Source organism: Canis lupus, chromosome 12 (genome assembly GCF_011100685.1).
Source record: "Canis lupus familiaris isolate Mischka breed German Shepherd chromosome 12, alternate assembly UU_Cfam_GSD_1.0, whole genome shotgun sequence".
Lineage (NCBI taxonomy): Eukaryota > Metazoa > Chordata > Mammalia > Carnivora > Canidae > Canis > Canis lupus.
Window position 1 is genome coordinate 14,849,493 of NC_049233.1, and position 26,684 is coordinate 14,876,176.

Genomic DNA, 26,684 nt, shown 5'->3' on the forward strand with positions numbered 1-26,684 from the left:
TGTGGCTGCTGGGTCGTCTTCAGGAAGTTCCATTTCCCCAGTCCCAGCACTGCAGAGTACAGGACAGATGGGTGGGTGCCACAGAATAGCACTCTGTCCTCATGACGTTTGTTAGACACAAATTCTGATTTCCAGACAAGTATGGGTTCTTGTATATATATCTCTCTCGAACTCTGAATATATGGTTCAGGTGATGAGGTTATGTTTTTCTGTTTTTATTTTTCCTAGAAACAAAGCCCAAGTGGGATCCTGATAAGCATCACTTGATGGCAATAATGCATTACATAGAAAATCTTGGGCCTGCTTGGGACAGGAGCCAAAAATTTTAAAATTTGAGGCAATAACTCTAAAAATAGATCATTGTAATTGTGGTAAATAAAAATGTTATTCCGTATAAAATACAATGAACCATTTCTGTATTTTAAAGTTCTTAAAACTCCAATTAATACGTTTTCTATATTTAAATCAACAAAGTATTTATTTTAAATAAAAATATAGTACATCTTTTAAGCTTTGTTTTGTTCTATAATTAATCCAAAATATATGAATATTTGTACTTACAAAATGTCAATGCAATACTTAGGTGTATTTGTTTTCCTTCATATTCATATTTATACTGTTTCAAAGATGTTACTGTAATATGCATAATAACTATCATTTATTATTATTAGAGTACTAAGTACTTTAATAGTAAGAATAATTACTAAGAGCATTGAAATAGGATTATTTTCATCAATGGATTATAGGAAAACTTCTTAATAATGAAGTCATAATAATCCAGTAGCATGAAGTATAGCTATTACGTGTCAATACTGATTTTATTTTTAATCCTGTCCCTCTTATTTAAAAATTTTAAATTAATCAAAAACAGATCCCAAAATGTTCCCAAATGTTTTCCAAGAATGTTTCAATTACTCTTTTTCCGAAAGAAATAAAAATCCATTGCTGAACAAATTAATTAAATAGACGGAATATTAAGCTCATTTTAATCTACTCAAATAGCCTTAACTTCTGTTCTAAGCTGTAACAATACGATTATGTTCAAGAGACTTTATTTTAAGCTCATTACTTTCAGTAAAGATTTAAAAGGTGAATGCATTTTTGGCAAACAACCTATTCTACTTATATGGAGAAATATTTTAGAAGTCAGAGCTTTGAACAAAGGAACCCTGATTTGTCATTCCAGGACCATTACTGACTCAGCTCGTACTCTGGAGAAGTCAATCGATCATTCGATGACTCAGTTTATCTTTATAAAACAAGAACAAAAACATCTCTCTGCCTCCCTTCCTCTACAGAGGAAGAAAAGGGGGGCCAAGGAAAGAGAAATGAAGAAGTAATCAAAATCAGCATTAACCACTACATAAAAGGATAAGTAGTATAAAATAATGTAAAAACACAACATTATAATAATCTTGGAGCAAGACTATTACGGTTTGGCATTACCACTAACTTTTAGTAAATGCAAATAAACAGAAAGAAAGAGAAGCTCTGAAGACTAAAAGAACCCCTAATAAAGAAATGGAAAGGTCCTATTGCCCAAAAGAACTAGTTTATCTTTTTAAATTAATCTCAAAACTCTGAATTGTTGTAAAACAACTTTTAAGCAACAGTTGCCTGCATAGCATAAGAAGATTTACATGTATCATCCTTATCTCTGAATCTGAGGCTGGTCATCCAAAAGAGAAGAGCTGCCTTCAGCTCAAGGGGCATGTCTTCTGGGAGTTTCCCAACCTCTCCCATGGCCTTGAACATGGCCTCCTTCCTCTGCATGCCCTGAGCACCCTGCACAGCCTTCTCCCATGGATCATCCTACACTGTGTTCACTACTTTACTAGTCTGCATCTCAAACCCTAAGAGTTTGAGAAGAGAGACTGACCTGTCTTCACTGGTGCATCTTCAGCCTGGTTCATGTAGCAAGGCCTCAAAATGATGTTTGACTGAATCAATGAATTATAAAAGAGCCGTGTTTAAAAAAAACAGACAAAAAAAATAACAGACAAGCAAATAATTTATAGTGGCCAATTTAAAATATGTACACTAATAATATTTACTACAAATATATCCACAAATATTGAAAACAACCTGCTCACCTCAATGCTAAGGTGTGATTTATAAAATGGAATTTTATAAATGGAAGGCAGCAAGAACCTCTCAAAGCATTCCTTTAGCTAAAATGAAAAACCTGCAATGGATAATTCAAATAATATTTATGTTTTTTTTTAATTACACATGTTCATTGAAGAAAAAACTGAAAACTTCAGAAAGGTATTTTAAAAAGAAACTAAAAGCAAACCATAATCCTATTATCCAAAGAAAACTGTACTAACACTTTCATTTTAGTTTTAGTGCTTTTTCACAGGTATAATTTCTAAACAAAATTGAGATCCTGCTGTTTTGTATCCCACTTCTTTCTCAAAACATTGATATAATCAAGAGCAGTTACCTGTACTATTATGTATTCTTCGAAAACACTAATTTTAATAGACACATAGTATTCCTGTGTACAGATCTGTCATAATTTATTTAACTATTCTGTTATTTGACATTTAGAAAGCATAAATTTCCATCATCATGTGCATCTGGTAAAGGAAAACCATTCTCCACTATTAAAATATAAAGAGTCCTCTAGAAGAACCTCAAAACTTCTTCACATGCAGAGAAAAGACATCTTTATGACATGCTGGAAAGGGCCTCAGGGGTACACTTGGGTTTCACTCCTTCTCTATGTTGCATGCCTTCTGGACTGTGGTTTTCACATCAGCAAAATGGAGAAAGAACATAACTTCATCCACCTTATGGTCTATTGTGAACATCAAATGAGATGAAGCACATGAATCTCTTTTGAAACCTGCAAAATAATATGTGAATTAAAGTTATTTATTACTCCTTCTAGGCTCATCAAAAGCAAGGCAACAGCAGAGGAATCTGGCACTATGGAAGTGGTTGCCATCCACTATCGTTAATTAAGCATGTGGACACGTCCATGAAGGTTAAGCCCATATCATTAAAATGAGAAATGAATGGAGATGCTGCTCCAATATTTGGTATGAATCTCACTGGTGACTCCAGTAGGGGGGAAGGATGATAATGACACAAAGGGAACAATTGAAATAGAAAACTAACAATCCTGTCCCTCCCAAACACTACTAACAACACAATAATGGTTATAATCCTACAAAGTTAGTAGCCATGAGAATATAAATGCTTGAATTTCACTAATTTTAATGAAGGAAGAAGCTTGAAGACAGGAAGATTTTCAACTATCTCACTATTTTGCTGTAACGTGAAAATGATTTCATCAGAGATCCTCAGATAACCTCATAGCACTTATCAATTAACCATTAAAAGACCTGAAATGAAGACAATACAGCTCCTACTATGGAGACTAGTCACCTGAAGCTTAGAGATATTTGCCCACTCAGTATCACTGAATTAGCAAATGAATAAATGCTTGTTGCGAGAATAAGGGAATAAATTCTCCCTCAACAACCAAGAATCATGTAGATATTGCTGGGTGTCTACACAAAGAATGAAGATCTCCAAAACCCCTACTCTTCATTCCTTGCAAACATTTATTTGGTATAATTAAACCCTGGAGAAGGGGCCTCAGAGAGACATTCGATTCTGTTGGATATCATTATTGTCACAGTGTTATCAATATGCATGAGATTTGGATTTCTGAATTCAGAATTCTAAGAAAATTCCACCTTTCTGGGAATGGGGTATATCTCATGCAAATGGGAATCCATGCATTTGCTCATAGGATTTCTGGTTTAGAAAGTCTTATATAAGTCTGGATAAAAAAGGAGGGGAAATGCAGGAGAATAGCAGAGATCCATGGCAAAAAACAAAACAAAACAAAAAGCCACAAAAACAAGATTGCAAACCTCCACGGAGATGTGCATATTTATACTAGCTTCACTAGCAAGTAAAATCATCCCATTAATAGTGCAAGGTATGTCCTATAAAAAAAGGCTAACACCACCTTGGAAGGGCTAGGGTGGTAATAATCTCATCTTGAGTCCCCTCAACATGTCCCCAGTTGAGGACATGACGGCCAATTCTGAGTACCACTCACTAGAGAAAAACTGGAAGTCTTTATAAGGACATTAGTTAGGCTTATCCTGGGGCCAAAAGTCGTGTCATCTGAAAAATAGGGGCATGGGAAGACATAGCCTAGGAAAGCACAGGAAAGGAGTCTTGAGTGAAGTCATAGTTGCCTTCAACTTCCAAAAGAGGAAATAGAATTTTTGTGTAAGGTGCTAAGAAAGAAGTCAAACCATGGGAAAAAATTCAATATAATAAAAGGTGCCATGAATCTTTCAACAATTCAGGTTAAAACAGTACTGTCCCGCCTCATATCTTAGTGAGCAACTTTCATCAGTGACAACCAATGAGTAAGCTCCATGGAGCAGGTGACAAACATCTGGCAGGATGTCACAGAGGGAATCCAGGGACCAGGGGGCTGGCTGGCTGGCTGGCATTTCTGTTATGGTCACTTCTCACCTGGAGATTTTTACTTTTCCATGATCAGAAGAAAATATACAAAAGAGGTAACGATTTATCTCTGGATTTAAAGATGCTCAAGAAAGGGGAATTTATAACCTTTAACAAAAGTTTTCTCCAGTGTTGAAACCTTTCATTTGGTATTCATATCTGCCTATATTTTTCATTTTCTAGATGAAACTAGAAAAGTAAGATTTTCTAGTTTCTAGAAAGTAAGATTTTTTTAAAATAGTAAATAATGATCCACAAAGGGAGAAAAATGAGAAAGACTTTTTAAAAAGCAACTTACTTTGGGCTTATTTTTCCTCACACAAAAGAATGTTTAAAGATTTAACTTGTCTGCTTTTTAAATGAAGAACAGGAATCTAAAACTTTTTGCAATAAGAGCAATAAACAGAAAAGAAAGTACCTCAATTCCATGTTATGGCCAGCTGAGCAGGATAAATAAGGAAATAGGATAGCTGGAAATGATTAATGAATAATTCACTTTGACTTGAAGTTCAAATTTGATTGAAAAACAAGTCAAGAGATTATGGGAGGTTTGTTGGTTTGGAGGGACTTAAAAATGACAGTGCCAAACTGACTAGTAATCATAACCACTAAGAATGCAATGTTGCATTAATAGAGAAGAAATGTCTACAGCTATTTTTTAAAGTTGAATATAAGGTTAAATGAATCCAGTTCAAAGTTTTAAAGAATAGAAAACTCACAGCTTAAAGTTTTACAGTGTTTAAAATCCCTTTGGCTCTAAAATTGATTCTTTAACGATAGCTGGAACAAAATAAGCTTATTAGGAGAAAAACTTTGCATGAACCACAATACTCATTTTAAATTAAACCATATCCTCAGCTATTATTTTTGGTCTTGCCTAATGGGTAAGGTACTTTTGATGCCCTTTTGGTATTTTAACATCTAGACCCTCTGAGGGATACACCAGGCCTTTTGCTCATCTTTATCCATCTTAAATGGAGACTGAAGTACAATATTAGTAACAACAAACCATCCCAGCCATCCTGACATACAAAGGAGAGAGGTGATATTCTTAGGCTCTGCTCCATAGAAACCCATTAGAGCTCTTTCTGAAATATAATGGGACCTATTTAATTCAGCTGCAGAATTTTCACACCTGCTGAGTTGTGTGAACTTCATGCTATTCTTGATACCATTTGGGATCAGTCTTGAAAGAATTAGGAACATGCAGTTTTCCACTCATGGTTTTCAAAGGAAATTATCCACATTCCTCAGTCATGGCTCCCTTTAGGACACCTTCTGGCACACTGCTCTATCTTAAGCTCCCCCAGGAAAACAATGCAATTAATTCAGTTTCCCCAAGGAAGCAGCTTCTTATGAACTTTGAAGAAACTGGGGAAGAGGGGGAGTTGTTTCCATCCTCTCCTTTTGTACCGGATTCTACGGGAGTGATGGGTCTACAAACTTGACCAGAATATGTGCATGCATCTGTAGGGTTTTAATGCCCATGATCTCCCAGGAAGATCTGAAAATCCTGAATCTTCTTCCAATGGGTAAAATAAAAAGGGCAAGATGCGTCTCAAATTTACTAAGGGTCAGATGGAACAAGCAGATAGGGCATTTGTATTTGACTCTCACAACACTAGCTGACATCATCAAGAAAATGTGTTTCAAATAGGCTTGTTGCAAGAGAAGAGTCAAGTAGAGAAAACACCATCTTTTATGAAAGGTTGGAGGATTGAGGAAGCTGTTCTTAAGGACAGGAAAATCTATTTTTACAAAGAATGGCCTACAACAAACCATAGATTTATGAAAGAAAATAAACATAATTAGAACATACCACCCAAAAGAGAAAAGCTTTGGTCATTGTATTAGTCAAGGTCCCGGTAGGAAACAGATGGTATGCTCAAATTGGATCATTCGAAAAGAGTTTAATGTTTGCAGAAGTGTGGGCAGGGTATAGGGAAACCACAAAAGATATTTCAAAACCCTAGGTTAGCACTATCCCTAGACCTGAAGAGGTGGGAAGAGGGGAGGGGTTTTCAGAATGGGGACACACAAGGGGCTGCAAGCAGAGGACCCCCCTGAGGGGGGGGCTATAGCCAATCCGCAGTGACACCACAAAGAGGGAACCAGAGGGATCGACCTCTTCATCTTGCTCTCTTGCTGTGACCTGCTGGCGCCTTCCATTGGCTAAATCCAACTGCAAACCAGAGGGCAAGGGAACTCTAATGTGGAGTATATGGCTCAGCCACTGGGAACACCATACACAACAGAAAGTGATGGAGAGAGAGGTTCCTGGGATCAAGTGAAGAGATCGGGCAATCTTTATAACTGGGCAGTAATCTAAACATTTCATAGGTTTAACCTCAACTGAACTTAAGTATTTAAATCTCAGTCATTTGTAAATGACAGCTCAAACCAGCCTATATAGTGGAGCCACAGATTCACAAGTTCTTACTGTGTTTTTTTGTTTGTTTTTAAGAACAGAAAGAGTCAAAGGGAATGAGTGACAATGTGTGTGCAGCACTGTGGAATATGTCTTAAACTGATCCGGAGATCTTAAACTGGATATAAAAGGAGGGAGCAATCACAAACAAGCCCAGGAGAATGGCAGAGTCTGATGTTTGCGCTGTTGGGGACAATGTATTCTTGAGCCCAGCGTGGAAGCAGAAGACCATCCTTTCATTACTGCTGTCAGAAGAAGCTTAAAGAAAGCCCCAAGCTTCCGGATAAGCCTAGCAATTATATGCAAAATAACTTTTCACAGGAGGATAACACTTCAAAAGTGAGCAGTGAAGCAGGTGAAGGTTGCTATGGTAGCTAAAGTCAGATTTATCCTGTCATCTTTCACCTTCTGCTTTGAGAACACTGAGGAGAAAGAGTGAATAGGATCTAGAGTAGGGAGGGAGAGATGGGGCAGCCCACCTCTGAAAAAATCCAGCCAAGAAGGGTCAGAGTTGTTCAGACCTTCTAGTAAGAAAGAAAAAGCCAGACTGGAAGACTGCTCAGAGCGGGAGGGGGAGGAGGAGGGATAGAGAGCTGGTCAGAACTCATTAGGAGGCAGCACTCCCTCTGATAAGATTCCCAGGGGATGATCAGCTTGATTGTAAGCTCTTTTTAATGCAAGAGGGCAAAGAATGAGGAGAGAGAGACAAATATCCTCATTTCGGTGCCCAGCATACAACATGCTTCCCCCCAAGTACCGCTAAATGTCCATGTCCCTTCCACATTAAAAATCTTCCATAACTCCCTAAGATCCAGCAATTCAATAAAAGCAATTATTTTAGGACCCCCACAAGATGACAGTCTTCCCATCCAGATGTATCTACTATCTACTCTCTCACTAGTGCTGAGAAGGAAAGCCCGATTCTCAGCACCAAGCTCCAGCTCTGCCAGTAATGACAACAGCATCAAACAATTATTGACTGCTTATTTTGTATGACATCGACAGACGGCTGGGTGACCCTGACAAACTTCCTTGAGCTTTCCTCACTTCTCTTGGCTCCTGCCAGCCCTCAACCCCACCTAACAACACGCCGCTCATCCTGAAGCCATTTCCAGGGCTGCTGCCTTCAGACCCCACTATGAGCCCCACTGCACAAGATGAGATCATCCCTAATTCACCCCTTGTCCTGTGTTTGTCCTACCTCTCAAGACACTTTGTTTTGCTGCTCCTTGTGTTTTTCTAATTCTTATGGTCTCCTCCGTGCTGAGGGCAGGAGGGGCTGTGGAGGCTGTGTCTTCCCCACCTGGAGAACCCCAGTAGCTGCTGAACAGGACCCTACCCTTGGAAGGTCACCTTTCTTGAACTGAATGGAGTTCAAGTTCTGAATGTGATTCTCAGCTTCCCAACATGCTAGCTGTCTGACTTGGGAAAGTTACTGTTTTTCGGTGGTCAGTTTCCTTACCTATAAAGTAGTGGTAAACAGAAAACCAAGGGCCCACACTGGTGTCCCTTTAGGCTAAGTCAAGTCACCAAACTCGAGCTTACTGTCTAAGCTAATTGTAGTTTCAACCTCCCCCACAAATGAGGTCTTAACCAGTCAGTCAGGAATCTTCTGATCAGCACCAATGGTAACCTGTCACATGGGCCTTCACCATCCCCATCAAAGGAAGATATGGTCATCCACCTGGTGACCCTCTGGCCTTCCAGGAAGGAGAAGATGATCTTGCCTGAAACAATCCTTTCTTTCCTGTGGCTAATAACTTTCTTGTTCCACTCTCCTTCCCATAAAAACCTTTCATTTAGTATGACTATTTGGAGCTCCCCTCTACTTGCTAGATGGGATGCTACCCAAAAGCCAATTATATCTTCAATTTTTCTTACTGGAATTTTTCTTCTTTAACAGTGGGGAATAGGAGGGTATCCATCAGAGTGCTGGTTTGAGGATTTCATAGCTAACACAAATAAAGCATTTAGAACAATGATTAGGATACACTGTGAGTGCTCAGTAAATGTTAACGATTTTTAATATGGGCCATCCTGGTCTTCAACAGAGCAATTCCTTAACTGTCTCTCATATGACATCTTCTCATTCTTAGAGTCATCAGTCTTTTTACACAGAAAGGCACAGTGTATAGAGGAAATTCAAGCATAGGCTTTGAGGTTGGACTGCCAGGTCTGAATCCTGCTACTGCTACTTTCTAGCTGTGTGACCTTGGACATGTTACTGAAGATCCCTGGGTAGCGTATGCAGTATGGGGACCATGAGGGTACCGGCTTCATAGAGTTATTATATGGATTAATACGCCCTTCCTCCACTCCCCAAATACCTAAATTTTTGGTGGGTGTTCTACTTTCAGGTCTTTAGAAGAGGTTGTGCTTCTATGACAAGAAATGCAAGAACTCAAAAGTCAAACCCAGATTCAAATCCCAGCTCTCCACTCGCTGTTGACTGTCAATGGAAAGAAGACAGACTGGTGGTGATGGCTGGCCTCTGGGGTCTAGGTCTGAATCCTCCTTCCACAGCCATTTTACTTGGTAGTTTTGGGCAAGTTAGTTTCACTCACTAAGCCTCAGTTTCAAGAGCTATAAATCAGGACTATCAAGAGTTTATTTTCTCTCTCTTTTTTTCCCTTTTTTTTTTTTTCCATTATGGTAAGTGCACTCTGTGATCCCCATCACCTATTTCATCCCATCCTCCCCTCCCCTCTGGTAACCATCAGTTTGTTCTCTATAGTTAAGAGTCTGTTTCTTGGTTTGTCTCTCACTCTTTGGGGTAGGGAGGCTCTTGAGAGCTTCAAGTGAGATCATCCTAGTCAAGAATTTAGGCCAGAGGCAGCAGCTAGAATCACTCAGGAAATGCTAGCATTTGCTATGACCACTGGCTTACACTTGTTAATCCTATGGTTGGTTCCACCTTTAGCTACTTACCTGTTCTCATTTGGCATAACGTTAAGAGCAAAAATAAGGACTTTCCTGGAGTTTCTTAGCCTGGGTATTTAGCTTGCTAATACATGTTCTCTGCTACTGACTTAAAAGTGTTATTTGCCATTCCCTTTCCTTTCAGTGTCCTTCTCCAACTTAGATAAAAAAAATGCCGTCAGTGTTCAACCAGGCTCCAGGGTACTTCACAGAAAGTTCTCACCCTGCTATAGAGCCCCCAACACCAGCCAAGCATCTTCCACCCTGAGAGGACTGCCCAGAGCCTCCTCTCCACTTGCCTGTCTGCAAATGTGTTGTTATTTACAACTTTTGGCAAAGGGAAGCCATTTATTGATGTTTTTACATCTCCTCCCATATGTTGAGCATTCTTGCTTCTTCCTGTAATGGCTGGCACCCAGCACGGCTTCTGATCCGCTGTGCTGGCAAGACAAATGGAATATAACACCCCAGCCTCCACCCAGAGTTATTGCTATTCTGTCTCATTCATTCTGTCCCTATCCTTCCCCCCACTCCCCGCCCGCCCACCTCTCCTCCTAATAGATGTCCCAGAGCTTTGTTCACCTTTGATTACCACTTTCTCAACTGAGTGACTTCCTGAATCTCAGATTTTCATGGTCTCCTGCTGTGTTAAATCCAGGTTGTGCATTCCCACCCTCTCTTCCTCATCACTCATTGCTGGCACATTTACCAATTCACTTTTGATCTGAAAGTAAGTCATAGCCCTGACTGCTTCAGGTCACTTTTAAAATCCTTCCCTTTTTATATTTTTTGGTCAAAAATGTTCTTTCTCCCTCTCTTCTCTCCTTCTTTCAGGCTTACAAACACAGTATCTATTGGGTTCCTATAGGAGCAAATGCTGATTGGACCTTCTGCATTGCACACTAGAACATATCTTCTCCTTTCTAGATGAAGCTGCCTGCCCTAATCCTGTTTGACCAAGGGCCCCAACTGAGAAGCCAACACAGGCTGGGCAGTGTCCTCCACATTGTCAGAAAGTCACAATTCAGGATGATCCAAAATTAGTCCCCCACTTCTGGTGCCATGTGTTGTTTACAAGACAGAGCTGACCCAGATTCTAGCTTAGAAAAAAAACAAACCAAAACCTTCATTAAAGTCCTTTCTGGCCTGCTGCAATTGGGACCAGTTTTCCGGACAGGCCAATTCACCTCATCTCTCACTCTGCAGCAATTCATCAGGGGCCAGGCTCATGGAGGATGGAGGAGAGAACCTATGTTGGCAGTAAGGTTTCTGGGGAAGACCTATGGAAAGGTTTAGGGAGAGAGACTGAGTCCATGGAAGACACAGGTAGGAGTGGCCAAATGGTGGCCAAAGGCCACCTACATACCTTTTAAGAACCGGTGGCCACTTTGTAAGGCCTCTACACTGCCTTATGCCAAAGGCCTTGCTTAAAATGAAGTGGGGGCTAATTGGAATCTAAATCAAAACTTTAAAGTACAAAAAGAAAAAAAAAAAAAAAAGAAATGAAGTAGGGAGGAGGATATAAATCATCCTTCTACTTGTCCAAAAGAGCAGATGGAAACACTTGTACCTTTAATGAGCAGAAATCATCATGGCAGACACCACGATAATCAAATGGCAGCTTTGCCACTGTAGCCTCAGACTCCTGACAAGTACAACTAGAACAATCTGAGGGGCCTGCCAAACACTGCAGCATGGCATTGGAAGCTCTTCACATCAGGGGAGAAAACTGGGGCCCCTTCAACTGCCTGCTCTCCTAGCCAATCCCAGCAGTATTCCACATGTTTAACTGGAAAATAGCCAACATAATTTAAGCTTCTTATTAAGATGTCAAAGCTTCTTTTTTTTCCTTAAGATTTTATTTATTTATTCGTGAGAGACACAGAGAGAGAGAGGCAGAGACAAAGGCAGAGGGAGAAGCAGGCTCCCCGCAGGTAGCTTAATGAGGGACTCGATCCCAAGATCCCAGGATCACAACCGGAGCCAAGGGTAGAGGCTCAACCGCAGAGCCACCCAGGTGTCAAAGCTTCTTGTAAGATGATCAAAGACCACTGATTCCTAAAGCCTAACTCAGTACAGAGGGAGTAGGAAAGATGAGAGACATTATTTTAGGCTGATGTTGCTTTTTGAGAAACTGGCTGTTTGTCTCTTTTTATAGCTACCTAATAGTTCTGCATTTTGGGAGACAGTGTCTGTCACAGAGAAGATGCCCCAAAATACTCATTACACCAACCCAGACAATTCTTCATTTTATGTCTTTCTACCAGTTCACTTACTTTCTCATCTCCTCTGTTTCTTACATTTCTTAAAACCATTTCATCCCTTCTTCCTAACAGAACCTTGATAGTCTTTTCACTTAGGATGTACAATTACCTCAGATACTAGACACAAAACGCTAAAAATGTATTCAGTGGAGGGGGCATTGAGTGGCTCAGTGGGTTAAGTGTCTGACTGCTGATTTCAGCTCAGGTCATGGTCGCAAGGTTGTCAGACTGGGCCCAGTGTTGAGGTCTGCACTGAGCGTGGAGCCTGCTTGAGATTCTCTCCTTCTCTCTCTGCCTCTCCCCACTGGTTTGTGCTCTCTCTCTCTCTCTCTCTGAAAATTAAAATAATAAAATAAAATAAAATAAAATAAAATAAAATAAAATAAAATAAAATAAAATAAATAAAATAAAATGTACTCGATGTACAGGTATTTTAAAAAGGACATGGAGGGGCACCTGGGTGGCTCAGTTGGTTAAGCATCTGCCGTCAGCTCAGGTCATAATCCCGAGGTCCCAGGATTGAGCCCCGTGTCAGGCTCCCTGCTCAGTGGAGAGAGAGTCTGCTTCTCCCTCTCCCTCTACTCCTTCCCCTCACTCATGCCCTCTCTCCCTCAAATAAATGAATAAAAATCTTTTTAAAAAATGTTAAAGGATGTGAAAAGTGCATCATATGAGGGGAAAAGAAAACAAGTGTGATAACCACATAAACATGGCTTGAACTTGACACAGATGTGGAGACAATGAACTCTCTCTGCCACATGCACAGCTCAGTCTTTGTTCCCTTCCTTTGTGGTGTTGTCACCCTCCACACCATCAGGATGTGGCACAGATGAAGGCACAGATACCCTTCAGAGTCTATTAAAACCTGTGTAATGTGATTTGTACAGGCTGCTTGTTATTTCATATATTTTACAGAGAGATGTCAAGAACCCGTCTCTGGGTAAGAAGGAAGTGGGTGAGCCATGTTGATATTTGGAAGAAGAACCTGTTGCGTAAAGAGGCCACCAGGGAAAGGGAAGAGCTTGGTGTGTTTGGGGAACATCCAGGATGCTTCTGTAGCTGAAGTATGGTGAGGAAGGGAAGGTGGTAGGAAAGGAGTCCAGAGGGAAAGCAGGAGGCCAGGACATTGCAGTACTCTACAGGCCTTGAAGAGGACTTGGCTTTTTACTCTGAAGATTTTGAATTATGGAGTTCATGAATTGACTTATCTCTTATTTTTATTTTTTTAAGATTTTTATTCATTTATTCATGAGAGACACACACACAGAGAGAGTCAGAGACATAGGCAGAGGGAGAGGCAGGCTCCCTACGGGGAGCCCAGTGCAGGACTTGATCCCAGGACCCTGGGATCATGACCTGAGCCAAAGGCAGATGCTCAACCACTGAGCCACCCAGGTGCCCCAACTTCTGTTTTAAAATAATTTATCTGGATGATCTTTGGAGAGTAGACCAAGAGAGCAAGGACAGAAGGAAGGGACCAATTAGGAAACTACTGCCAGTAATTTAGGCAGGAGATAATGGTGGTAGAGATCAGAAAGGTAGCAGTTGAAATAGTAAGAGGCAATAGGATTCCAGATATTTTTAATGTAAAAGGAACATATGCTGATGGGCTGAATATGAACCAGAGGAAGACTCAAGGATAATGCCAGTTTTGACCTGAGTACCTAGAAGCATGAAGTTGCCATTTCCTAAGATGGAGAAGACTATGGAAGGAGCAGGTCTTGGGGGACAAAAGCAGAAGTTCATATTGGGACATTTAAGTAGAAGATTCTTATTCATCTCAGTTAGTACTGAGTCTAGAGTTCAACAGGAGGGAGGTAGCATAGATTATACTTAAAGCCATTGGATTGTATGAGGGAGCTTACAGAGAGAAAACGTGCAAGGTCTGAGTCCTGGAACATACCAGCATCTTACAGGAATAACAATGGTAGCATCTCCTGAGGGTGTTGTAACAATTTGATAAGATAATATACGCAAAGCACTTAAAATAGTGCTGAGAACCTTCTTCAACTGTCAAGAATCATGCATATACACTTTTCACCACCTGCCAGCCCCTACCTCCACTAGAGCACCAATCCCAAGTCCAATGGCCCTGGACCTAGTAGAATTCATCTTCACATTGCATAGTAAGGAGGAGGGAGGGAAAAAGGAAATCTTGTTGTCCCCAGGAAGCTACAGAGGAAAAAGCTCTCTTGTTTTTATTCCAGCGTGGAATTCTGAACATTTTCCTGCAGCAACCTCAATAGTTTTTAAGATATCTCAAACCAAAAATCTGGTACTTTATATCACATATATCAAGCATGTAATATAGCCTTTTGGGCTAGCCAGCCTTGGGGACCTGGCTGTCATGATTCAGGACATTTCTCCAAGAAAATACTTTTCAAATTCCAAACAATGCAACAGAAACCTACATTTAAAAGGTGGAAGATGCCTCCTAACATAAAAGCACACATATACATTCTAAAAGTAGATGAATAGGAACCTTCTTTTAACAGCAACATTCTATAACATATAGCTGTACTTTAGATATCCAACCATAACTAACAAAGTCCAGAAATAGTCCCTTTGTAGCTCCTTATCTCTCTATGATTTTCCCCTCTCCCCAGTACTCAGCCAGGCAACAAACAGGCCACCAAAAAATTTTAACTCCATGATAAATTCCCTGTCATGCTGTATTTCTCCATCATAGGCCTCATCTTGCTGTACTGTAACCAACTACCTTCTATCTAGTGAAGTGTGGAAATGCTAGGCTGTATCTATAATAGCTAGTTGGGAATCACTAGAATTTCTTGAACAGATGGGGAAATCAAAACTTAACCTTGGTGTTAGCCCACTGCAAGACATTTAAGTCTCCTTGAAAGAAGAAGGAATCCAGAGGATTTTTCCAAATGAATTTAGCCAATCAATCTGAGAAGGAAGGCACAGGAACATTTTTCTGAAATAATAAGATACGGTATTTGCACCCAGAATAGAACTACTAGGGGTGGCTTTTGGGAGTCCAGAGAGACGGAGAGCATTCACAGGACTAGCAATAGGGCTGCCTAAGAGTATGAAGCTTCAAATCTGTAGTTTTTGCTTAAACGACAATGTGATTTCCCTAGGCTTCACAGCTCTGAACAATTAGAGGAGTCATGCTTTAGGACAATTTGATTAGTTACATGCATGCATGCTTTTCTGCTGCTATAAGCCATATTTAAATGTACATATACATTTACGTCTACTCTCATTAGTTTGGAAACTCCTAAAGCATACCTATGCTTTCTTCTCCTTTCTTCTGCTATATGTAATGTCTTATAGTACAGTTAGATTCACCAAGATCAGTTATGACCCTCTTTATAGCTTCTCACTAGTAAGAGTTATATTATACACACACACACACACACACACACACACACAGTCATATCTCAATACCCAGCATATATTAGGCAATCAATGTCTCGTGAACTGAATTAACTGGCTGCCTGTACTATTTTTTCTCTCTCTTTTTAATAAGCTATAGTTTATAAGTCACCAATAAAATCTCAGAATTCTAATGGTCTGGACTCATGCACATCACCACCAGGAACCTAAATTAATCACAAGAGAATATAATGCACATCAATGGCAGTGCTAGTACAGTATAGGTTCAGCCAGTGTATGGCCTCAGTATATTTTCACAGATGAAACCACATGTTGTTATCTAAAACTAATTTGGGATATTTTTCACCAGTGATAATTGTCAGATCAATCACTGAAATATTTTTATAGTAGATAATGAAAGACTGCTGGTTACCATTCAGGTCTACATAATTTATTTAAGATATCCATGGGGAGTAAACCATTTTCTTCCATAATTCCGTCCTTATGAGCACTATTTACATAACTCCTTATGAAAAGAATGAGAACAAATTTATAAAATGGAGATAGTATTTTAACTTTTGGTTGTTACATATAACCTCATATATGTAATCTTCTCCTTTAAGATTATGTATTGAGGATCTATTGTGTGCAAAGTTCTGTGATACCTCTTAGATGATTCAGACTTGTACAGAAAGACCCACTCCTGAACAGGTGGTAAAGGAGAGGCACCGTGATTCCACAGGGACACCCAGACCTGAGATGGAGGGAGCGATGAGGATGAGGTGAGTATTGGAAGAGAGGAATAAGCAGTGCTTTCGGGATTCAGAGGAGGCAGGGATCAGGTGGGAAGGAGAATCAGAAAATGATTCATAAGCAGGCAGTATTGGGGAATAGAGAGTAAGGAGGCAGCAGAAATTTAGGGAAAGTGTAAGGGAAGGAGAGTGGGAAGAGGTGGAGAACACTCTAGGCTGAAGGAAAATCTTGAGCAAATGCACGGAAGAGGGAGAGCTCCAGGAATATTCAGAAAACTAAAGGAGTCTAGACTCAGGCATGGGAGAGAGTTAGGGTGAGGCCATCTTGTCCTGTACATTTCAGACATAAATTTTGCATCTAGCTGATTGGTAAAAGCCTAGGGTGGGGAATGTTGAAGCAGCAGAGTGCTATAATCAGATACTCATTTTAACACAATTCCCAAGAACTCAGCTGAAAGTGAGACGGGCATATGGTTGGAAGTGGCCCTAAGCCACTCTCAATAGGATTCTGCAAGAAGTGTTTGGGACTGAATTGTGCCCCCTCTTCTCCAAATTCATATTTTAAGCCACAAGCCCCACTTACACTGTATTTGGAGATGGGGCCTGTAAGAGGTAATTAAGGTTAAAAGAAGTCATAAGGTTGGGGCCCTAATCTGATAGGATTTCTGGCATGATGAGAAGAAGAACACACATACCTTCATCCCGCACAGTGCACACACAGAGAAGGGATCATACAAGAACACAACAAGAAGGCAGTTGTCTGCAAGTCAGGAAGAGAGTCCTCACCAGGCACCCAATTGACTAACACCTTGGTCTTAGACTTCTCAGTTTTCAGGACACTGAGAAATAAATTTCTCTTTTTCAAGCCACTCAGACTACAGCATTTTGTTATGGCAGCCCACTCAGACCAATACGAATCTATGTACTAAGAAGTGGGGTGCTGCCGTAACAAATACCTAAAAATATGGAAGTGGCTTTGGAACAGGGTAATGAGTGGAGGCTGCAAGAGTTTTAAGGTGCATGCTAGAAAAGGTGTGATTGCCACAAAGGGATTCTTGGTAGAAATGCAGATGTTAAAAGCAATTTTGGAGATAGCTCAGATAGAAAAGAGGACAACTAGAAAGAAAGCTCTCACCTTTGTAGAGACTATCTAAACATTCATGAATGGAACTTAGGTGCTTTGTGCTTCAAGAAAAGGGGAAAAAAGACCCCAAAGATGATTCAGAGATCAAGGCTGCCACTCCCACCTCTGGCCCAAGGGCAGGGGTGCTTCCTCCTTGGCTTCAGAGGGCGGGGCCTAAGCACACAGCACAGAGCACAGAGCAAGAGGGTGGCACCGCATGGAGCCAAAGGGAAAGGGCCATCCCACAGAGTCTTGGGGATGGGGATCATCTCAAGCCCTAAGAACCAAAAAGGATCATTCTTGAGCCTTAAGATCTCATGGAGTTTGCCTCATTAGGTTTTAGACTTGCTTGGGACCCATCATCTCTCTCTTCTGGTTTCTCCTTTTTGAAATGGGAATATTTAAACTATGCCTGTCCCATCACTATATCATGTCCCAAACACATAACTTGTCTGATTTCACATGTTCACAGCTGGTGAGGAATTCTGCTTCAGGATGATTTGTGAACCAGTCTCATCCATATCTGATTTAGATGAGATTTTGGATTTTAGCATCAGCTAGAAGGCTTTGGGAGCTTTGGGGGCTACTGGGGTGGAGTGAATGTATTTTACAAGTAAGAGGAACATAAATTCTGTGGATCAGGAGCAAAATGCTATGGACTAAATTGTGTCTCCCAATTCATATATTGAAGCCTAACCCCCAATATGTGACTATATTTGTATAAGGGCCCTTTAGAAGAAAATTAAAGTTAATTGGGGTCACAAGGATCCTAGGGTCATAAGGCCCTAATCTGATAGGACTAGTAACTTTATAAGAGGAGGAAGAGAAAGATTTCTCTCTCTTATTCTTTCTCTCCACACAGGTACAAAGAAGGACACTGAGAAAGTAGTCATCTGCAGGCCAGGAAGAGCATTCTCCCCAAGAATAGAACTGGCCAGAACCTTCATGGTGGACTTCTCAGCCTCTAAAACTGTGAAAAATCAATTTCTCTTGTCTAAGCCACTCAGTATTTTGTTTTGGCAGCCTGAGCTCACTGATTAAGTGATGATAGGTTTGAAAAGCAAGGAATGGGGATCCCTGGGTGGCGCAGCGGTTTGGCGCCTGCCTTTGGCCCAGGGCGCGATCCTGGAGACCTGGGATCGAATCCCACGTCGGGCTCCCGGTGCATGGAGCCTGCTTCTCCCTCTGCCTATGTCTCTGCCTCTCTCTCTCTCTCTCTCTCTCTCTGTGACTATCATAAATAAATTTTAAAAAATTTAAAAAGAAAAGCAAGGAATGAGTGGGAGATGGATAAAGTGGGGAATCAGGAAAACTTTAAAAAAAAAATCTCATATGGGATGCCTGAATAGCTCAGTGGTTGAGCATCTGCCTTCGGCTCCGGTCGTGATACTGGAGACCAGTGACCGAGTCCCACATCGGGCTCCCTGCATGGAGCCTGCTTCTCCTTCGGTCTGTGTCTCTGCCTCTCTCTCTATGTCTCTCATGAATAAATAAATAAAATCTTTAAAAAAGAATCTCACAGAGGCAAAGAGAATAGGTTTCAGAAAGGGAAGAATGGTCAAGGGCATTCATGCTATGTACAAGTTGGGGAGGCTAAAGACTAAGAAATAACCTTGATTTCCAGATTAGGGGTTCCATGACCTTTAAAAGGACAGCTACAAAAAAAGAGGAACAGAAGATAAATTGTACAAGATAAAGGAATGAGTAGCTAGGAAAGGAAAACAGACAGTAGAAGGTACAGAATTTTCTTTCCAGAAATGATTTGCCAAAGCCCCACTCTATCCTTAGAAGAAAGTCAAGGCTTATTTTTCTCTAGGTGATCATATATGTCTTATGGTTTGAATAGTTTTGTTTTGTTTTGTTTTTTGTAAAGCAGGGAGTTCTTTCAGGCACTGTTGGGGATTTCCAAGGATTTGTTTAGGTGTTTTGTTCAATGGCTGACAAATACCAGATTAAAATGACTTTCCTGTTTCTCTGCATAAGAATCTCCCAGAAGCTTTGGAAATGTTTCCTCTTGGTCCAGGTAAATACCTGAAAATCCTTTATTTCATTGAAGTTGATGTTAAAGCAATCTTCAAAAAATCCCCAGAAATCCTGACAGGTGTCTGGGTTGTTCAGGGTTGAGTAGCATCAAGTCCCATTCTTGACCTTAGCATTTCTCCCTTGGCCCTGGCATCATTAACCCCCAACCAAGTTAGATCTAAAACAGTTCTTTTATCTCTGCTTCACTCCACATTCCAATAGGAAGAGGCCCCACTGACCATGGAAAGAACATAGTTTGGGCCCATTTCCCCCCAGGAGCTAGCACATGTCCTAGAGGAAGGTCAGTAACCACTTGGTAATAACTGGTCACCTGGAAATCTAGATGGAGGTGAGATCACTCTGCACATGACTGAAGACTTTTTTGGGGGACTTTTTTAGAACTCTATTAGTCAAGAAGAAATCCTGTAACAGCTGCACGTTACTTTCTACTACTTGTATAGAAGTCAGGAGCAAGCATTGACAGGATGTCATAGAAGCATCTCTTGGCCATTTTTCAAAAAATATTCAGTTGAGCATGCTTCTGGTAGTTTATTTTTTTAAGATTTATTTATTTATTCATGAGAGAGAGAGAGAGAGAGAGGCAGAGACATAGGCAGAGGGAGAAGCAGGCTCCATGCAGGGAGCCTGATGCGGGACTCAATCCCAGGCCCCTAGGATCACGCCTTCTGGTAGTTTAAAAGTCATATTATGGCAGGCTAATTCCTTGACAGTAAAGATTAGGGCTTATTTTTAACTTCAGGCAGGCAGTGAATTGTTAACTCCATTGAGGTTGGGTGGGGGTGCTTTTTTTGGAAGGAGATGAGAGCAGGTTGCTATTCCCACCTTACTTCTCCAGGGTCAATTCACTTGAAGGGAAGTTAAGGATAATTTCCAAGGCTTCACTCCTCTTCAAACAGGCAAAACAACTAAAATTCAAACAGTCTTTACTTATTGCTACTTGATAATTTATTTTGCTATAATCACTTTTCTTCCTTCACTTTGGTTAGTTTCTGAATTACGCAAAAACAGAGTTGTTGAAATGCTATACTCTCCAGCCTCTGATGATGACTACTGTTTCTGCTCTGGTGCAGAGCAGGATGGCTATTTGATTCCATGAGCTAACACTGGGGGTCAAAAGTTATGTTTATTCATTCAACAAACAAATATTGAGGGTCTACCAGGCCCGATGAACAAAACATAGCAAAATGAACAACCAAGATCTGTGCTGTCATAGCTTTCAGAGTCAAGAGGGGATGTCATTAGTCACCAAAAAGGGTTTTCTTTCTCTTTTACCTTTTCAATGTTAGTCTAACAGGTATTCTCATGGACTTCCTTTTAAAATTTGGAACCCCCCCCAAAAAAAAAAATTGCAGATGAGCAAGGTGACACCATTAAGGAGTCAGGATTAGATAATGAGGAAGCACTGGTGGGTGATGCTGAAAATACTAATGTCATCTGTCATCCCCAAACCTATCTTATCCTCCACACAGCCTTATGAGATCACAGGGCAGTTATTACAATTCTCATTTTACAAAGTAGAAAACTCAGACTGAGAGTGGTTAAATGAGACTTGCCCAATGATTCACAGCTAGATTAGCAGAATTGGGACTAGAATGAAGATCTTCGATATCTTGATCTACCATTCTTTCCATCTCACCAAGCCAAAATAAGAAAAAACAAAAATAAATAAAATATATATTATATATACACATACACATATGGCATGCAACTAAAATAAATGACCCATAAAGCTTATGAAAGATTTATTTTGATGATTATGTAGAAAACAACACAGTGAATACTAGTAGTAACATAATCACAATGCTATCAACAGTCACCTTATCAGCTCCAAAATTTCAGTAATATTTCATGAGGGCGTCTTATACGCAAAGCCCTCAGGCAAGGTAGACACAATGGTGAATTACAAAACATGGGAGCAGCCCTTACAGGTTGAAAGGCTCTTAGAGGCGGAAGGTCCTTTAGCTTGAGTTCCTTACCTTACCTTGCTTCTGCACTCAATACACATGTATTGATTGAGTGATCAGTGCAGGCCTCTTTGCCACTGAAGCCATGAAAGTATTAAACAGGAAGAAAGCAAAAGGCAGCCTATAGTAAGTGCTCAGTAGCATTTCTGCTTCCATAGATCCTCCTTTCTCCCCTCTCCAACTCTAGAACTTAATGTTGCAAATGCTCTATGGGTTCCTAATAGCTTATTTATTAGCATAAAAAGTCAAAACTGGGAAGGCAGGGGCAAAAAGTTGGAGCAGCAGTTGATCCTTTTTAGGATAAAGTTACTGGTGAGCTCTTTAGGGTTCAATCCATAAAAACAAAATTGAGTCCACATCATTTTTGTGTAATACATATAAAAGCTAGTGTTAAACAGTGTTAAAACCACAGATGCTGGGGGCACCTGGGTGGCTCAGGGGTTGAGCATCTGCCTTTGGCTCAGCTTGTGATCCAGGGGTCCTGGGATCAAGTTCCACATCAAGCTCACTGTAGGGAGCCTGCTTTTCCCTCTGCCTGTCTCTGTCTCTCTCTCTGTGTGTCTCTCATGAATAAATAAATAAAATCTTAAAAAACAAAACACACAGATGCTGGAGCACCACTGCCTGGCTCTGAATCCCAGTTGAGCCACTAATCAGCTGTATGACTTTGGTGAAGTTACTTAACTTTCTTGGGCCTCAGTTTCTTCATCTATCCAATGTGGACAGAGATATTGTAATGTGTAACAATCAAATGTCATGTTACAAGTCAAAGTCTTAAAACTTTGTACATAATAAAAGGTAGACAGGTGTTACCTAGTAATATAAATATTATCTACTGAAAAGAGATGTGTCAGATAACACACTCAGAACCATGACAAGGCATAAAAATAAGGTAAAGTTAATGATTCCTATAAAATCAGCGCTGTCCTTTTCTCCCCAAGGTTAGTTGAAGACTTGGCTGGGATTAGGATCCATCCATCTTGCCATCTTTACAATGAAATTACCCTTGAAGAAGGTAGTATGGTTAAAAATAACATTGGAGAAAGGAATGGCCACAGCTCCTACCATTTAATGGCTAGCTCTAAACATATGGAAATGTTTGATGAGCTCTGTGTACAAGCTCTTCCTAATGAGGTCCTGGAAAGCTACTGCATACCTTTATCATTAGAGGTGACCAAGTAAGAATTTCCATAGCTTCTGCCTAAGAAGAGCCCTGCATTAAAAAAAAAAAAAAATGACAAATGGCCATTCTCATTAATAAAATGCAGGTTTGATCATCTGTTGCAAAGACAAGAATATACAAAGGATGAAAGAGCTGGCAGGAACTTTGATCGTAAATTTGTCCAACCCCTTCATCGTCATAAACTAGAAAACTGAGGCCAGAGTAGGCAAGGGAAGGCCCCACCTCTCGTGGGGAAATCACAGGTCACCCAGGACAAAAAAGCCCAGCTCTGATTTCCCCACTCAGCACCTTGCAAGGTTCTCCCTGTACCATGCAGAATGTCAGGGAATAATAATGGATGGTGATTCACAAATACTGATTGGGCACTTCAAGGTGTTTGATACTTTTCTACACATTTTATTAAAGTGGGGAAACCTTACTAAAATTTTAAATAAGAGAAGGACAATAAATTGAACACAGAAAAAAATGCCCTCTCTTTTAAAGGTTCCCCGAAGCTCCCCAAGGTTGGCATTGCTTTTATGCCAGCATTTACTTCCCAGCTTCCCGGACCTCAGCCCACAAGCCATGCTGCATGTCCACTGCTATAAAATTAACCTCTTCTCTCTTTGCATCAGATCTCACTGGTCTCTGTTCCAGTGCTCCAAAAATCTTACCAGGGATTCATCAGAAGCAATACTAAAGAGCTAAGGATAAACACACTGTGATATGTTATCTCCTCTCTGAGTGTCTGCATTTACCAGGGCTTTCCTTTTCTTTACCCAAAAAAAGGAACAAATGTAATAATTTTGGACCAAATGAAAGACCTTTCAAGCCAGAAGTCTCTTAAATCTCAATATGCTGTCATTATCTTCTCCATTTAGGTGGGGCCAGTGCTACTTCTTAGCTTGCGTTCACAAATCTTCATGGTGGTGCTGAGAAAATGATTTATAAACCATGGGTGATAGGCAGACACAACTGTCAGTTACCGGAGCCAGGACAAGGAGTGACAAAGAATATAAAGGCACCTCGATTGATAGGGCCAGTCAGAGGAGAACCACAGCAAGGGAGAATTTCTTCTAAGGTCAGACCTTAACCTTCCCAGATACGGCTGACAGGTTGAAAGGATACATCAATGCCTCCCTCACCCCTGAAGGCCAGATCCCTGGTGGGATCCACCTGGTGGGTGGAAGAGCATTGTTTTGGAAGTTTTCATAATGTAATGCAGAGGAATTCAGTTTGCTCAAATCCAAAAAATGTACAGAAGACCTTTTAAACCATTTTTATTGTGACCACAATCCTTAAATACATAAGAACATAAAACTAAGTTCTTAGAGTTTCAATTCCTCTAAAACCATCGAACTCCAACTGAATGTCCTAGCCAAATACAAAGGAAATGTTTAAAAAACCCAATTCAAACTCACAACATTGATATGATGTTCAGGTGATGATGTTTCTGCTAAAATAACCCTCCATTCTCACTGTTACTCACACTAAAAACTCCAACATGGATATTCTGTGGTTCCAAACCAACCCGTCACCCACCTTAAAGTAGACAGGACTCCCTTCCCACATTTCTTCACTCCTCACAAAACTAAACTGTATCGGACTGGTGCTTATACCATCATGTGCCTTCACCGAAGGCAAATGACAGCCCCAGTTCATTCTCATAAGCCCATGGCAACTAAAGTAGCATTGGCAGCAACTTGACTGGACATAAAAACATAAATTTAGTCACCAAAATCATACGGCAGTATTATTCATTAATACATGATGATCCAGAAGTGGCTAATATTATTTTGAATTATCAGTGAAATAAAAAAAAAACCAACATTTAAACATTACCATGTAGAAGTGGTCTTCCCCTCCCCCACGAATGCCTCTATGGACCCCATTTTGACAAGGAGTGATGGGCTGTAGAGGCAGAAGGGCCACTGGTGAATCCCTGGCTCTACCACTTGTTGACCTGCGAGCCCTTATGCAAGACACTCGACTTGCCTGAGCCTCAGTTCCCTCATCTAAATAAAATAGGGATAAAAATAGAGCCTATCTCACAGGGCTCAGAAGAGACTATGTGTGATAATACATGGAAAGTGCTCAGCCCAATGCCTACTGCCTACCAGGTACTCAATAGCCACAAGTATTTGTTTAGTCACACATTCTCGCCTCACAAAAAAAAGGGGCGGGGGGAGAACACACTGTCTCACCCCAACAAAAGCATTTCAAAATGATCTGAGTTCAGACACCACCACCAGTCATATATACTTGTGTTCTGGAACATAAGGGGCGTGTACTAGATCACTTTCTGAGAAGAGGCCTTTTGACACACAGAGTAAGAGGAGACAGACTCATCTTTGGAGTTCCTTGTTTTTATGGTTAGCAATTATGTGAGGAGAACAAAGGCTTTAAAGACACTGAAAGATGTTGGAATCATTAATCTTGTGTTTCTGAATTATTTAGGATGGATTTAATGATCAGTTCCTTTTACCACTGAATGGAGCGCCCACCGCACACAGGCCATGGTGAGGAGTATAGCGAGGCCGGGGCAGGGGTGGGAGTGCCGGATGGTCACAGCAGGAATGAGTAGAGGCAGTTCACCCTCAGAGTGCTTAGTGTCCAGAGGATGTAGGTAAACAAGAAAATTTAAAGTCTCCTGGACTCTAACTTCACTACAAGGACTGTGTTCTAGCTTTGATACCCTCGTGGCTAGCACAGACTTGGTGCATAGTGGGTGTGAGTGAATAAATGAATACATGAGTGAATGATGAATGATGAATGAATATGTAAGTGAATGAGATATAAAGATTAGCCCATGTATGTATCATAAATACAGGTTCAAAAAAAAAGTGGCTCTTTTGAAGGCTCAGAGCTTGAGGAAATCTGGAAAAGATAGAACTTGAAAGAAGACAGAATTTTAAGAAGCAGAAACAGGAGAATGGCCACCTGTAATTTTATACAGTTTGCAATGTGCTCTAAATTAGTTCTCATTAGTAAGACAGCTCTTACCCCGATGATTATTACATGTAGCATTTCTATAACATTCTATATCTGCAAATTGTATGCAACTGCTTCTTAGTTTGTTATTTATTATAAGGACTTTTGATTTATTTATAAACAACTTAGTGGTTCATTATTTATTAGAATAGGAAACTGAACAAATAATATCTGGTCTCTAGCAGCCCTGTCTCAATGATTATATTGGTCCCCTAGGATTCACTAATAAGTAGCCATAAAAAAGTCAATTTGTAATTAGGAAAAGGAACGTGCATATTTGGCAGCATTCACATTGACATGATTGACAGCAAACAAGACTGCCATAAGCTCTGCAACCTAAGAGGAATAACCTCATAATGGTATTATATATTAAAAAATAAGCCACCACAAACCCTAGGATAAGAAAAGAGGTATATGAATGGCTTAAGCACTAATAGGATACTATAAAGGCTGCATACAAATATCTCATAGTAGAAACCCAAAAGCAAAAAGAGATATAATTTTAGAAAATCTCTCAAAGGACTGGCCTGATCAAAAAAGAATAATTAAAACTGAATTTAAAAAATCTGGCAAAGAAAACGACTGTCTCAGGGAGGATGTCACTAAACTAGATAATGACCATTTCTACTAGATGTTTTTAAATTTAGATGATTTCAAATGACTACAAGATTCTTTTCTCATATATTAAAAAAAAATCCTTCATCTAAGTGTTTATATTCTACTCTTGGAACATCACTTTTTTTTATTTTATTTTTTTGCAGGAAGAAGATTATCTGTATCTTTATTTATTTGTTTATTCACTCTTTTGGAAGGAAGAAGTATTATTATAGCTTTTCAAAGCCTTAGGAACACAGAAATGAGGAGTCCTGAGAAGAAGAATGGGGGTAACAGATTCTAAAGGGAAAGTCTCTGCACAAGGTCAGAGGAAGGACTCCGTCATGATCTAGAATCACCCTTCTACAAATGGAAGAACTCAAAGAGAGCTCATGGTCTATGGGGGGTGGGGTAGAGTGAGTGCTGCTGGGATCTCTTGGGAAATCTACATCAGCCTCCCAGATACACGGGAATCAGCAGCCCCCAAATATCAGCTGGTGAATGTCTCTAATCTTTATTATTCTTTGGATCTTCTTTCCTAAAAGATATGCCCTTGAAATTTATACTGTCATAAAAATACCTAGGATTGGTTTTCATGAATATCC

At 40.3% G+C, this 26,684-nt stretch overlaps 1 protein-coding gene across 2 annotated transcripts in view; it reads right to left on the reverse strand.

Annotated features, from left to right (window-relative positions):
• Positions 1-26,684, reverse strand: part of RCAN2 (regulator of calcineurin 2) — a 260,250-nt gene that overhangs the window by 221,171 nt on the left and 12,395 nt on the right. Inside the window, exon 1 of one of the 2 annotated variants that reach the window (XM_038554240.1) lies at positions 2,796-2,835. The exons of the other annotated variant lie outside the window; for it this stretch is intronic. The gene's annotated coding sequence lies outside the window, so the exon portion shown is untranslated. Of the gene's footprint in view, positions 1-2,795; positions 2,836-26,684 lie in introns of those variants that run through there. 2 annotated transcript variants of the gene reach the window in all.